A 13,817-nucleotide genomic window follows, 5' to 3' on the forward strand; every position below is an offset into this window, starting at 1 on the left:
ATGCCTTACTAATAAATCTAGAATCTTAGCTACTTCTTTCTCACTAGGTCTTATCTACATTATATCATCAATATAATGGACCAATGTGATATCTTGTGGGAGGGAGAGATGATCAAGATCCCTGCAGACAATATTATGACATAGGGCTGGAGAGTTGATAGACCCCTGAGACAAGAGAGTGAAGATATACTGCTGACCTTGCCAGCTGAAAGCAAACTGTTTCTGTGGTCCTTATTAATAGCAATTGATAAAAACGCATTTGCCTAATCAACAGCTGCATACCAGGTACCAGGGGACGTGTTGATTTGCTCAAGCAATGATATCACATCTGGGACAGCAGCTGCAATTGGAGTCACCACCTGGTTAAGTTTATGATGATCTACTGCCATCCTCCAAGATCCATCTGTTTTCTGTATTGGGCCAAATAGGAGAGTTGAATGGGGATGTGATGGGTATCACCACACCTACATCCGTCAAATCCTCGGTGGTGGCACTAATTTCTGCAATCCCTCCAGGAATCTGGTATTGCTTTTGGTTTACTATTTTGCTACATAGGGCCAGTCCTAGTGGCTTCCACTTGGCCTTTCCAACCATAATAGCCCTCACTCCACAAGTCAGGGATCCAGTCTGGGGATTCTGCCAGTTACTGAGTATGTCTATTCCAATTATGCATTTTGGAACTGGGGAAATAGCCACAGAATGGGTCCAGGGACACACTGGGCCAATTGTGAGATGAACCTGAGCTGAAATTCCATTAATCACCTGACCTCCTTAAGCCCCTACTCTGACTGGTGGACCACAGTGATGTTTTGGGTCTCCTGGAATTGTTGCTTCTGAGCCAGTGTCTAATAATCTCCAAAATGTCTGATCATTTCCTTTTCCCCAATGCATGGTTATTCTGGTAAAAGCCTGTAGATTTCCTTGGGGAAAGGTGGGAGTGTTGTAGAATTTGAGAGAGGTTCAATTATTTGCGTATAGAGAGGCCAGGACTCAGGAATGATTTTGAGAAGGAAAAATGGTTTATTGACGGCTGGCCAGACTTGGGAGCTTTCTGTTTGAATCCCAAGACCTGAACAAAGTTTTCAAATTTCTTTTATACAGAGAGGAAAGGCCCAATGGTCCCTTTGTTTCAGTTCTCAATAGGCTTGAATTAGCATATATATCTTCCACATCTTAGGTAAGCTTTTAGCATGGACTCCAGGCATTCTAGATAAGCTTTTAGCACATTTGGTTTGCATTTCCCCTAAATACTTAAAGTTTATAGACCTTGCATTGTTAAACTGTTTCCTGGGACTGGAGTCGTTGCCATTGTCACTAAGGGCAGGACTGCAGCCTCTTACCATTCTACACCCGCAAGTCAAACAGCTTAGGTTATCTCTGAAGAAACAAAGAGCCTCCCACCCATATCCCACATCAGGAGGAAGATTAAGAGTATAAATTTTGGGCAGTTTAACAGGATCCTTCCCCAAGGAGACTCTGCCTCCTCCTCATTCAAGGGGCTCTGGGTCTGTAAACTGTCTCCAGTCTGGGAATTGTTTAAGGGGACGTGAACCTCTGCCTCTGTAATTTGGGTTAGGATTTTGTTCACTTGACATAGAACTCTTCTGTTAATACAGATCCTGAAGAAATTTAATAGACTGCCCATTTATTTCACTGCTAGGTACACCGTGATGTATTAGTCAATACCATAACTCGACATAACTCAGACTATTTTTGAGTGCTTTTTTAAATCTGCCTTTCATTGCAGGAGCCACGCCCACCTTGACTTTAGTGATTAACTGCTGATACTTGACTTTTACCAGACCAACATCCAATCATCCCCATAATGTTTAAGGATTCTAATTCCATCACAGCCCTCCCTACAGTAATATCTGGACATCATTAATATCACAACAGAGAAGAGCAACCACAGTGCTCTTCAGTGAAGATGGAATTAGTCTTACAAATTTATTCTTCACAGTCCTGGTTAAAGGTGTGTCCTCTGGAGATTCCTGTGGTGGGGTTGAAGTTCTCAAATGGTAAATCCATTCTAGCATTCCAATCTCCCTAAGCCTTTGAATTCCCTCTTCTACTGTGTACCAGGGCAAATCAGACATCACAACCTCAGACATGCTAGGTCATCTTTTGGCCCATGTGTCAATCAGCCACCTAAACAAAATTGTCAGAGCCCTTTCCAACCCCTCAAGCTACAGCGTTGAATCCAGAATTTCTACTTAGTGGGCCCATATCAATAAATTCAGCTTAATCCAACTTTATATTCCTTCCACCATTATCCCATACCTTTAGTATCCATTCCCAAATATATTACCCTGATTTCTGTCTATATAAGTTGGAAAACTCATGCAGTTCTTTCTGATTATACCTTACTTCCTCAAGGGTCACACTTTGTATTTCACCTCTAGGGACTTTTAACTTTGTGATTTTAGTCTAGTAAAAGGTCTTGAAGACAGAAGACAAGAAGGGTGGAAGGGGTGGGTAAGGAGAAGGATTAGAAATGCCTTGCAAGCTACTAACCTCAGGGCATTCCCTTACATTTTCTTCTCATGAGACAGGATTAATCTCTTCAGGCAGGTGTTGGAAGGCAGTTTCCTTAGGACAGACTGGAGGCTCAGCAGTGCCTGCAGGAATTTGGCTGGTATGTGCTTCAGGACTGAGAGGATGTCCGGACTCCCGGGGGAAGGCTGGAGGTTGGGTAGGGCAGGCTTCAGTTTGGCTGGACGTTGTTTCAGACTCCCTGAGGCAGGCTGGAGGGTGGATGATACAAAGTTGACAGGGTGTGGCCTGGGCAGGGCAGGGCATGGCAGGCTTATCTGGTAAAGTTTCAGCAGAATTCAGGGTTTCAATGTTTCCATCAATTTCATCATCATCTCATAAGTTTCCATCCCAATTCTCTGGATTCCACTGTTTTCCAATCAATGCCTTCACTTTAACTGCAGAAACTCTGTGGGGTTATTTTAGTTTCCTTTGTAACCCACTACTCTTACAATGAGAACCTGAATTTGGTTCTCAGATATTTTGAGCCTGTGGCTACAGAAGACAAGATTTTCTTTCAGAGCACACATAGAAATTTTTACATTATCTATCAGTGTTTAAGTTTCAAATTTGAAGCCTTTAACTCATCTCTTCTTTTGTAACAGTATCCAGAGTATCTAGGAGGAGCCAGCCAACATCATTATACTGTTTAACCCCACAAAACTGTTAAGATGTTGAACACACTCTTACCCAGATCCTTGCTTCTTATAAGCATGGAAGTAGGGGAATCCAGTGAGGATATTTTGCATATCTCAATTACCAACTCGAGTCATGGACTGTTAGCATCATCTTTGTTATGGGAAAGGGAGTTGTCCCTTGAGTCCAATTAGTGTAGAAAGGCAATTGCATAACTCCCAGAACCACCTCAGACACCCCATGTTTAAGACTCTGTTACTCCAAAACCACTCCTAGTACCAAGCTGTATTAGTCAGGGATATCTAGGGAAAAAGAATCAACAAGAGATATCTGTCAATAGTATGTGATTCATGCAGCCATGAGGATGCATAAGTCCAGGTTCCAGGGCTGCAATGAAAGTCCAGTGAAGGTTCTTGATGAGTTTTGGGAGATGTTGGCTGTCCAAAGACGAGCTGGGAAATTCACTCTCAATTCCGGAATCACTTCCCCTTTTAAGGGATTCAATTGATTGGGTTAAGCATCACTCTTGCTAATGGCAATCTCCCTGATTGATATAATTATAACCAGCTATCTATGATTTTCCACTGCAGTAAAGTCAAAGGTAACTAAAGTTCATATATGCCCTTGTATTACAGTTAGCCCAGTGCTTGCTTGACCAAGCAACTGGACACAATTACCTGGCTGAGTTGACACAATAGCCTAGCCATCACAGATACCAAGGCATCATGCAAAATTTTGATAGTTATGACAACATCTCAGCTTGCTTCAGCATTGAAGCAATTGGCTCTCACACATGAATAAACAAATTAAGAAATTCTAAAATAATTCTTACTATGTATGGGGGAGGGTCGGTGTAACAAGTTAACATAGGGGAGATTGGCAGATACATGGTTGAAACTATAATGTTGAGAAAAATCTTTGGGCAATATAATAAGGAAGGTTTCCTGGTTTAGTGTGTTGGATGGGGGGCATTTGGCACAGGGTGCACCTGCAGCAGGTTTCTTGGGAGTGTTTGAGTGCTCATCTTGTTATTCTGTGTTATATTCGTGGGTGGAGACCCATACAATGAGTGGGAAGATGTTGTTTCGCCATCCTGGGCAGGCCCGAAGTTCTCAAACAGAGGGAAGGGCGACTCTCAAGAGCATCAGTGGCTCCTAATGGGGGAGGGCAGACTAGTGTGCCAAGTCCTCAGCATTGTTGCAAGTATCTATGAAACTTGTCCTTCAAGCAGTGAAGCTTGGTTGTCACTGTGGGCCCTGAGGCAAGGAGAGAAGACTAGAATAGATGAAAGAGGGAGTTATTGGGGGGCAATGGAAGTGTTCTGCATGATCATGAAATGATGCATAAAGGCCATGTTAAATTTCACAAAAATTATGGAAGTGTACAGTCTAAAATATAAACCATAATTAAAACTACTGGACATGATTAGTGGCTATGTTTTAATATTTATGCATCAGTTGTAGCAAATGTAACATCCACATGTAAAAAGATCATTGTTGGGGAAGGGCAAAAAAGGGGATAATGTTGGGTATATGGGAATCCCTTATATTCTGTATGTGATTTTACTGTGACATAAAATTTCTTTGAAGACATAATGAAAGAAAAGTAGTAAGGCACTGAGAAAGTAATGGAAGAGATCATCTTGCCTCTGTACATACAGGACAACACCTATTACAGTGATGAAAGGTAAAACATAAAAAAAATTTATATTTTTCATTTTTTAATACCGTGATTTTTTAATTTTAGTTTTTCTAAATTATTATGTATTTTATTTCTAATGTTTAAACTTATCATTCCTATTTCATTTTCCTAGTAATTGAATTTGGAAATATATTAGGGTTCATTTTTGAAAGAGTTTTGGACCACTGAGGGGTTCAACTATAGCAGGGGAGGAAATTGGTGTGGGGTGTCATTGATGGGGGATGCAAGGGAGAGAGTGCACCTGGGCATGCATATAAAGTGTATAGATATGTTTGGATGTTCGTTAAGTATTGACATAGTGAGCAGAGTCTCACATGACAACAGAGGGAGTGCTGGGTTCCCATCCTGGGGAGCTCTGCTGCATTCCCCAATGGAACAGCAACAATCCCCCAAGTGCAAGGGCAATGACCAGTGAAGAAGGATGGTCCAATGATGGGCCCTTCATACTGATGACTATGCTTATGAGTCTGCTGCACTTAAAATTTCAACCTGGCCTGGTGTTGCAGGGTGCTCAAGAGTTACTTCCTAAGAACTTCCATGTTGCTAAAATGTAGCCACTCTTTAAGCCAAACTTAGCAAAAAATTCACAACCTTCCTCCCAATATGGGACATGACTCCCAGAGATGATCCTCCCTAGTGCTGATGGATTACTATCAAACACTGGCTGGTGATGCAACTAGAAACAGAAGTCAAATAAAATGGTAAGGACAAATGAGTTTATATGGCTAAGAGACTTCAAAGTGAGTTGGGAAATCATCAGAGGGGTGATGCTTATGCACATCTCAGCAGAATCTCAGAGACAGCCAAAGTAGATATAATCCCTGATAGTGGTATTCATGATGGGTACAGAGAGACCCAGGTCCTACATTCATGGCAGATGGCTCTGGAGTTTGGTGCCTTGCCAGCGGATCCTACACTGGAATTTGTGTTCCTGAGTGTCATGGAGTTGGACTTAGATATGACTTCTCTACACATGCCTCTTCTGTCCCTTTTATTGAACCTGTGGTTGGTGCTGGGGTTAGTGTATGTCCAGGAGATGTGAATCTCTGGGTTGTCCATGTGCTAGCTGTGCCCTGAGACTTAGTGGTGTTGCACCACATACTCTACAGTTCATTGGACTTACCCAGGTCAGCTGACAGGGAGGTGAGAATGGATAACCACCACACCAGGGAACCAAGAGTGTCGACAGCTGTGGGCATGAGAGTCCCATCCATCAATCATGTATGATCTAGCCCCTCTCAATTGTGAGGTAGAGTGGGCTTCACCACTGCAGGGCCCTCAGGATGGGGGAATAAAATGTGGATTGGAATGGACTTATTGGTGTTCTACTATAGAATTATTGTGACTCTAGCAATGAAAGAAATTACATCATTGCTGTGGAGACAGTGGTGACTGGATTTGTTGAAGGCAGGGAGAGGGAAAAGGAGGTGTGATATGGGGGCATTTTTGGAACCTAGAGTTCTCCTGAACGATATTGCAGGGGCAGATGTAAGACATTATATATTCTGCCATAACCCTCTGAATGGACTGGGAGAGAGTGTAAGCTACAATGTAAACTACAATCCATGCTGTGTAGCAATGCTTCAAAATGTATTTATCAAATGCAATGAATGTACCACACTATTGAAAGAAGTTGTTGGTGTGGGAAAAGTGGGGGTATAGGGAGTGGGGCATATGGGAACCTCCTATATTTTTTAATGTACAAATTTTGTGTGATCTATGTATCTTTTAAAAATAAACACAAATATGTTAAAAATATATGGATTAAATAATCTAAAACCAATGAGTATACTACTATTAATTTTTTATTTTTATAATTTGAATTTGTATAAAAGATCAAGTTAGACTTTGGATATTTCCTTTATAAAATGTATAATGTATTAAATATAAATGTAATAAACATATGAAAACATATTGATAAATAATTTATCTAAAAGTGAGAAAATGAAACCTGCATATAATGGAAGAGGGAAAATTAACTACATAGAATTTAAAACAAAATAACAGTAAGAATAAAAAATGTTTAAAAATTAGTCACTAAAGAGGAAACTATTTCCTTAAGGAAAAAATCTCAACAAAAGAAATGGCATATTTAATATATGATAGGTTTTTCCAAGATAATAAACATAATTTCAACAACAAAACTATCAAGAAAGGTAATTAGATGGTGTGATGGTTAGGCTAATGTGTCAACTCAGCCAGCTAACAATACTGAATTGTTTGGTCAAACAAGCAGTGGGCTAATTGTAGTACAAGGGCATTTCATGGACTTTATTTTTTTATATTTTTTAAATTTATTTTTATTCGTTTTTTAAAAATATTACATTAAAAAAATATGAGGTCCCATTCAACCCCACCGCTCCCACCCCACCACTCTCCCCACAGCAACACTCTCTCCCATCATCATGACACATCCATTGTATTTGGTAAGTATATCTCTGGGCATCACTGCACCTCATGGTCAATGGACCACATCATAGCCCATACTCTCCCACGTTCCATCGAGTGGGCCCTGGGAGGATCTACAATGTCTGGTAATTGTCCCTGAAGCACCACCCAGGACAATTCCAAGTCCCAAAAACGCCTCAGCATCTCATCTCTTCCTCCCATTCCCTGCACCCAGAAGCCACCATGGCCACTTTTCCCACACCAATGCCACATTTTCTCTGTGGACCTTGGAATGGTTGTGTCCATTGCACATCTATGTCAAGAGGGGGCTTAGATTCCACATGGATACTGGATGCAATCCTCCTGCTTTCAGTTGTAGGCACTCTAGGCTCCATGGTGTGGTGGTTGACATTCTTCAACTCCATGTTAGCTGACTGGGGTAAGTCCAATAAATCAGAGTGTAGGAGTTGAAGTCTGTTGAGGCTCAGGGCCTGGCCATCATATTGTCAGTCCAGAGATTCAAATCCCCTAGATATATATTAAACCCCAGCACCAACTACAATTCCAGTAAAGTAGCATGAAATTCATGGACTTTAATCATCACTTAGTTGATTGCATAAATGATGGGTTAGATCTATAATCAGATGAGGAGATTGCCATCAGCAATGAATGATATCTCATCTAGTCAGTTGAAGGTCTTAAAAGGACAAGTGATTTCAGTATTCAGAGAGAAAATTCCCATCACTACTTTGGATAGCTAACATCTCATGGGGAAATCAATCAAGGACCTTCACCAGAGCCCCTGCCTTGCAGCCTGACCTACAGGATTTGGGCTTGTGCATCTGCATGATTACATGAGATAATTTTATAAAATCTCATACCCTTTACAGATATCTCCTGTTGGCTCTGTTTCCCCAGGGAACCCTCATACAGATGGCTCACTAAATAATTTAAAGTAGCCAATATACATGGCAGAAAAAGTTCAACTTCACTCCCAATAAACAAATTGAAATATAACAAAAATGTAAAACAAGACATATCACAACTCCTTTGCTTTATTTATGTAGTCTAGTCGGGTTATCTGAAGTCTTCTTCCATAAGTTTGCATGTATCTTTCTGAAGTCCCTGCAATATCAATACTCACAAAAGAATGGAGAAAAGTATTTTAAGATAGTGGGCAGGAGACACTAGGAATGGGTAAATGGATATTGTCCTCTTCCTTTGTCACTCAGCCCAGGAGAACTTAGTCATTAAGGTTGTTGACATGAATTTCCATATTTCACCCCACATAATTCACCCTAGTCTCTTACTAAGATACTATTTTCCCCTTATTATCCAATTACCCTGAGGTTGCTTTTATAAAAGGGCAGATTCTGTTTGAACATTTTATTATATATAAAAATGTAATTTAACCAATTTGTCATTTGCAACCTTATATTTTAACAAAAAATAGCAAAATATGACATTTATTTTAAAAATCCACCTCCACTTAACCAAAGATATTGAATTTACAACTCTCAGGCTCTAACTCTAAATTCTTATATTAGAATGTCATTCTTTTTTTTTGTCTTTATTTTTTTAATTGGTTACATTAAAAAAATGATGTCCCCATATATCTCCCACCCCCTTACCCCACTCCTCCCTGCTTAACAACAACCTCCTCCATCATCATGAGACATTCATTGCATTTGGTGAATACATCTCTGAGCACCTCTGCATCTCATGGTCAATGGTCCTCAACATAGCCCACACTCTCTCACAGTCCACCCAGTGGGCCATGGGAGGACATACAATGTCCAGTAACTGTCCCCGCAGCACCACCCAGGACAATTCCAAGTCCCCAAAACACCCCCACATCACATCTCTTCCTCCCACTCCCTACCCCCAGCAGCCACCATGGCCACTTTCTCCACACCAATGTCACATTTTCTTTGATTACTAATCACAATAGTTCATGAATAGAATATCAGTAAGTCCACTCTTAACCATCATTCACTCTGAGTTTTGAATCCACCCATTCTTTTTTCCAAGATTTTTATTATCTTTTATTATTTCTACAAATATTTGTACCATTTCATTTATTGAAATATTTTCCTATTATCAATAATTCATTGTTAAATTGGTGATCAGGGAAAATAATTCTGGACACTGTGGTACTGAATGACTGGGATAGATGATATTCCTGAGGTTAATTTCAGCATAAGAGTTCTCCAGAAAGCCAAGACTTCAGAGGTCTGGTTGTTCTTAGAAACAACAGAGGCCAAACCTGGGTGACTCATGAAAGCAAAGAGCCCAGTACACATGGTTTTTATATACTTTTGCCTTTAGTCAGAATTTTACCTCATATTCTAAATTATATGGGTTACGTTGACTATTTGAACTTTTCTTTTTCACCAAGCACATTTTTAATATTTAATAATATATCTGGAATTTTGCTAAGGATTACATTTTCAAATAATAAATAAATAGCTGTGCCTTTTGGAGGTCACTTTGCTGTCAGGCAACTCATTATTTAAACAGGGACGATATAACTTGCAAGTGTTCAGGGAAATGGGGTATATGCCAACAGGGGAACCATAAATTAACCTGGGAACTAGGAAGTTTTCCTCAAGAAAGATGGTAGGTCAGGTTTAACAGTCAAAGGGATAAGTTTGTGGGGTTTCTTTTCATGAGTCTAAATTATTTTCTTCTCACTCCACTTTCCATAAATAATCTTTTTTTTATAGGATGCTGAGTTTTAGGGATCTTTTTGTACATAATCAGTTGTGGCAATGATGAGTGACACCAGATGTGTATGAAAAAAGCTTAGCAGTATTCATAGGTGCGAGGAGAAGAGTGACATCTCTGGCAGAGTCCATGGTGAGCACATCAGGAGGGTGGGGCTCAACAAAACCGGTGATGTGGGAAGCCAAAAGTTATGGTGGCCATGATATCTGTGCCTCTACAATGTTGTATGTGTAGAGATGTAGAGATTGGCCAAGCAAGAGTGGGGATTGGAGAGATTGTATTTGATTTTTGTGGCAATGTAAACCTGGGTAGGACAAGGGGAGAAGGAGAAGAGGTATTTTTTATAAGCAATTGCCAAGAGTGGTCAATGGGGGGGGCCTAACAACAAGGTCTGAGAAGACCTTGAAGGTGAAGAATCATGAAAAAACAAGCAGAACATATTTGATTTTAATTCCTTAGGGATGATAATCAATGATGGAAATTGATTACTAGAATATTCAGCAGCTGTCTAGTGTGCATGGGCTTACATATTTTAAAAAGTTAATAGTAAATGCCTCTGTAATTGTATTTGGGAGTGTATACAATTTCACAAAGAAAATGTGCTGCATCATTACTCTAAAGAAAAAACATAAAATTTTAACATTATACATCGAATATAATTTGGGACTGATTTACAGATTCAATACAATCCCAAGAAATAAAATAAAAACAAAAAACCTAAGAACCTTTTATGCAGAAATAGAAAACCCAGGTGCCAAATTTGTTTGCAATGGCAAGGGGCCCTGTATAGCCAAAAGTGTCTTTAGAAACAACAAATTTTCAGATCTCATGTCCTGACTTAATTAATTAATTTTTTATTTGTTAGCTTTTTATTTTTTGTCTTTATTTATTTTTTAATATTACATTAAAAAAATATGAGGTCCCCATATACCCCTCATCCCCCTCACCCCCACTCCTACCCCCATAACAAAATCTCCCCCATCATCATGAGACATTCATTGCATTTGGTGAATACATCTCTGAGCACTGCTGCACCTCATGGTCAATGGTCCACATCATAGCCCACACTCTCCCACGTTCCACCCAGTGGTCCATGGGAGGACATACAATGTCCAATAATTGTCCCTGCAGCACCACCCAGGACAATTCCAAGTCCCGAAAATGCCTCCACATCTCATCTCTTCCTCCCACTCCCTACCCCCAGCAGCCATCATGGCCATTTTCTCCACACCAATGCCACATTTTCTTCCATTACTAAACACAATAATGACTTTAAAGCATATATTTTAGCTGCAGTAGTACAAACAACATGTTACTGGCATAAAGATAGACAGATTGACCAATAGAACTGATCAAGAACTCAGAAATAGACCCTCAAAACTGTGGTCAGGTGATTTTTGACAAGGTTGTGAAACCCACCCAGTTGGGTCACAACAGTCTGTTCAACAAATGGTGCTGGGATAAACAGATATCCATATACAAAAGAAAGAAAGAGGACTCTTATCTCATACCTTAAACAAAAATTAACTCAAAATGGACTAAGGATCTAAATGTAAAAGCAAGTACCATAAAGCTCCTAGAAGAAAAAGGTAGGAAAACATCTTCAAGATATTGTGGTAGGTGGTAGTTTCTTAAACCTTATATCCAAAGCATGAGGAAAAGAAAAAGAAAAATAGATTAATAAGACCTTCTCAAAATTAAACAGTTGTTAAAAAGACTTTTTCAGGAATGTAAAAAGGCAGCCTACTCAACAGAAAACATTTAGAAACCACATGTCCTACAAGGGTTTGATATCCATTTTATAGAAAAGGATCATACTGTTGTAGAATTTGAGAGAGGTTCAATTATTTGCATATAGAAAGGCCAGGACTCAGGAATGATTTAGAGAAGGAAAAATGATTTATTGACTGCTGGCCAGACTTGGGAGCTTTCTGTTTTAACCCTGAGCCCCGAGCAAGATTTTTGAGTCCTTTTATACAGAGAAGAAAGGCCAAATGGTCCTTTTGTTTCAGTTCTCAATAGGCTTGAATTATCATATATCTTCCACATCCTAGGTAAGCTTTTAGCATGGACTTCATACATTCTAAACAAGCCTTTAGCACATTTGGTTTGCATTTTCCCTGAAAGAAACAAATTTAATTAAAAATGTGAAATGCCCATTTTTAAAAGAGGACATTGGATTACAGAGGTAGACAAGGTTAGGTGCTTATAAAGATGGCACTCCTTTTTAAAAGCTGGTGGGAACAGTATATATATATATATATTTTTTTCTAAGTTATTTATTTTTAGAGAGAAATTGCAATAGGTACTTAGCTTTGTTTGAAGACACATTTCAAGCTGTTTAATGATTGGCACTCATGTGCTCTCTCAGATGCTCCTGGTGAACTGGCACCCTTTGGGCAATTGGTTTCATTCAGGATTAGTACACCAAGTTGGAAATTTTCTTAGTTTTCGGCTGTGGGAGTGATCAGAACTACAGAATAAAGTTTTTTTTTACATTTTGATTTTAATTGTACAATTTCTGGTGATTTTGACTTGTTCAATAGGTGACTCATTATTAGCAAGCAAGCCTCATTTTTGCTACACAGGAGAATACAGTAGAATATAGTAAGTTGACTGAGCCTGGCTGAGACTGCCACCTTATTCTATAGACATGTTTATTAACTGTTTAGGAAATGAATTTACTAGGAATCTAACATGTCTAATATACTTTTGCACTTGATCCAAAATAGAAAAGATAATGTTATAATTATTAGGCATATACGTAGTACAGGATAAAAGTACAGCACTTAATATTAATTAAAGTATTACTTAATGCAAAGGATTCAGAGTTGCAATTAATAGTTTTAAGTTTCAGGTTTGTAATACTTTGCATGTTATCTCTCCATGGGAGCAGGCCATAATGCCAATTGTGTTTAAGTTTTACTTACAGTATCCTGGTATCATGGCTCCACTTAGCATGTTCTTCACAGTGAGCAAGTTGCAGCATTGTTGATTCTAGAGAGTTTCCAGTGTTTTACTAGCCTGGTGCATAGTGCTGTCTGGCGCTATGGAAGAGTGCCAGTCTGGAGGCGCTATCCATTGTACACATTGGCTGTACCGAGTCATCATTGGCTGCTGCAGGAACTTGAAACTTCAACATAGTTTCCATCAACTTCAGGAGCAGAACCAGAGGCTGACATAGCAAGTATTTCTAATTGAGGGGTCAGCTAGCCAACAACTCACATGGAGAGGCAACCTTCAATGTATTCAAGGCCTGGTTTGAATGCACAAAAGAGTTTGACAATGTTAAAGTTTATTCCTTGTTTTTATACATATTTTAAACAATTTAATGCAACACATCATATATTAAATGGCTGTTTTCTTTCACAATTTTACCATGAAGATAACAGTAGGTACTTTAGTAATAGAGGGAAAAAATTATTTTTCATTGTTAAAATGAAAACAGAAGATTCCCAATGGAATCAAGATAACTTTTTATTACCATTTATTAAATATGTCCCTTGTGGTGGCCTTCAGACAGGTTTTATTATCACGAAGTGATACCAATTTAAGTTTTTAGTTAACAATGACTTCTAGAACTAGAACTATTTAAATGTTTTCAGTTTGGAAGATGTTTTACAAACTCTTTATAATTGACTATAACCACATTGACTAGCCATCTCATGTTTAAATAAACTTATTAAATTACAATTACCAACCAAAGAAATTTACTTTATTTATTTAAGAGAACATATCTACAATCTTTCTCCTTTAGCCTAATTTCACCAATGTGAACCCTCAGTTTCCATTACTTTAAAGATTTTGTACATATAATGTTAATTTAGTTTATA

At 38.9% G+C, this 13,817-nt stretch overlaps 1 long non-coding RNA gene across 1 annotated transcript; it reads right to left on the reverse strand.

Annotated features, from left to right (window-relative positions):
• Positions 1 to 11,861: 11,861 nt before the first annotated feature.
• On the reverse strand, positions 11,862 to 13,223 carry LOC139437363 (uncharacterized). The gene is made up of 2 exons (XR_011647119.1): positions 12,915 to 13,223; positions 11,862 to 12,457 (listed from the first exon to the last, which is right to left on the reverse strand). It is a non-coding gene; the product is annotated as an uncharacterized lncRNA (long non-coding RNA).
• Positions 13,224 to 13,817: the final 594 nt, after the last annotated feature.

The sequence above is a fragment of the Dasypus novemcinctus genome, chromosome 22, assembly GCF_030445035.2.
Source record: "Dasypus novemcinctus isolate mDasNov1 chromosome 22, mDasNov1.1.hap2, whole genome shotgun sequence".
NCBI classification, from domain to species: Eukaryota; Metazoa; Chordata; class Mammalia; order Cingulata; family Dasypodidae; genus Dasypus; species Dasypus novemcinctus.